Source organism: Arachis ipaensis, chromosome B06 (assembly GCF_000816755.2).
Source record: "Arachis ipaensis cultivar K30076 chromosome B06, Araip1.1, whole genome shotgun sequence".
NCBI classification, from domain to species: Eukaryota; Viridiplantae; Streptophyta; class Magnoliopsida; order Fabales; family Fabaceae; genus Arachis; species Arachis ipaensis.
The window spans coordinates 104,030,874-104,033,433 of record NC_029790.2 but is presented as its reverse complement, the minus strand read 5'-3'; positions in this window follow the sequence as shown (position 1 = coordinate 104,033,433).

Sequence of the window (2,560 nt, the reverse complement as noted above, 5' to 3'; positions counted from 1 at the left end):
AGTATTCTATCTAATTTTTTATTTATAAAATTATATTTAAAGTTTCAATATTTAAAGTAAATCATATAAAATTTTTATTAGTTTTCAATTATTAAAATTTTTAAATTTTAAATATATGAAATATTCAAAATCATAAAGAATTTTAGGTCACAATTTTTTGGAAAACTGTGACCATAGATCCTTTTAAGTCACCCCCCAAAATTGTGACCATAGACTTTTTTAGGTAACCCTTTCGTAAAATTGTGACCATAGACCCTTTTAGGTCACCCCTCAAAACCATGATCATAGACCCTTTTAGGTCACCCTTTCGTAAAATCATAACTATAGACCTTTGTAGGTTACCTCTCAAAACCATGACCATAGATACCTTTTGGTCACGGCAAAAAACCGTGACCATAGACCCTTTTAAGTCACCTCCAAAACTGTGACCATAGACACGTTTAGGTCACCCCCAAAACCGTGACCATAGACCCCTTTAGGTTACTATTTTTTGAAAAATCGTGACCATAGACCCTTTTTGGTCACCCCCAAAATCATGGCCATAGACTCCTTTAGGTCACCCCCAAAACTGTGACCATAGACCCTTTTAAGCTACCATTTTTTAAAAAACTATGACCATAGGTCATTTTTGGTCTCCTCCAAATACCGTTACTATAGACTCTTTTAGGTCACCCCTAAAACTGTGACCATAGCTAGCTTTTTTTGTCACGGTAAAAAACCGTGACCATAGAAGGTTTATAGTCACGATTTTTTACCGTAACCCAAAAAATCGTGGCCATAAAATCAAAATTTTGTATTGTTAATTTCATCTTAGCAATGAAGTATTGAGTTAAAAACCTAGGATCAAGAACTGCTCCAAATACAAGAACAACACCATATTCATCCTAATGTTTCTTAAAATTGGCCACTGTTTGTTCTTCCTTCCTACTTATTACTTTATTATCATTGCTCGAACAATTCATTTAAATAAGTTGAATCTGCCAAACTTGTAAAAAAAATACAAGTTAAATGTTAAATAAAATGTTCCAAACATTAACTTAGTATTCTTATAGAATGATGACAACAAATTACACATTTTTTTAATTTATTTTTACTCATCTGATGAAGGACAATTATCAGTATATCCATTTTCTTTCACTTTATACAACTCAAATACCTTCTTATATATGATAGATCTTGCAAGAATTGCAAAAGTTGAATTCCACATAATAAAAATATTTAGACATAATTCAGTTGTATATTCAAGACCCTCAATATTTAAAAAATATTCTTTAAATTTTATCATCTTGCTTTTGAATTTTTTTCCTCATACTTAACACTCTCTGTAATTCTATCCAAAGCATCATATGTTATTTTTAATCCATCTTGAACAACTAAATTTAAAATATGAGCAAAATAATGAATATAAAAGAACTAACCATTACATAACAACGAATCATACATATCCAAAATATTTTTCAGATGGTCAAAACAAGTGTCATTAGATGATGTATTATCCAAAATAATGAGAAATATTTTTTTTGTTAATGTTTTGTTAGGATAAAAATTTTAGAAGACAACTGAAATCCAATATGAACAGGATGCATGTGGTAAAAATTAAAAATTTTACTCTATAATTTTCAGTTCACATCAACAAAATGTGTAGTCAAACATATAAATCCATTATTCTTAATAGATGTCCAAAGATCAGATTTTAAGCAAATTATATTAGAAATGAAAACTATAATTCTCTTAGGCTTTAACTTTTCTCTCTTACGAAGTTTCAATTTGTTACTTTTAATCATATTTCTACAAGGAAGAGCCAAACCTGGACTTATATATTTCACCTAATTCTTAAATTTCTTATTATCAACCATATTAAATGACTTATTCCCATCAATTACATAAGCAGCAAACATTTTCCTAACAACCTTGGAATCTATCTTAAGTAAGATAATTTCATTTTGCATATCCACTATAATTTGACCGACATCCTCATGCTTAAACACCTATTTACATACCATCACCTGTAATATCCGGTCTAACCGAAATTAATTAAATAATAAGTTAAATAAGAGCGAATATGGTTGGAAGATTTGGCAATTGGAATTTGATAATTCAAATATGATATTTGGATTCAGTGAATTTTTCCGAGTCGAAAAACATAGTTTTCTGCGTAAAAGTGCGCAGTGGAATTTTGACCGGCAGTACCGGCTGAGATCTGTCTGGTACTACAGCTGAGGAAATTGATTATGGGTAAATAATATTAATAAATGAGGAACTATAATTAGGGAAGGTAGAAATATTTAAAGTGCAATTTAGAGCGCTAATCTTAAAGGTTTTGGCCCAAAATTGGGCCAATGGGCAAAAATAAGTGAACCGGGCCTAAGTGGGCCCAAGACCCAACATATATAAACATTAGTTATGAGCATTTCAGCTCATTTTGCCCTAAAGAAGGGGTGTTGGGCGCTGAAATTGGGAAGAGAGAAGAGAAGAGAGAAAACCTAACTCTCTTTGATCTTCAAACCACCATAACTTGAGCTACGGAGCTCCGATTGACGAGCCGTTTGCGGCCACGCGT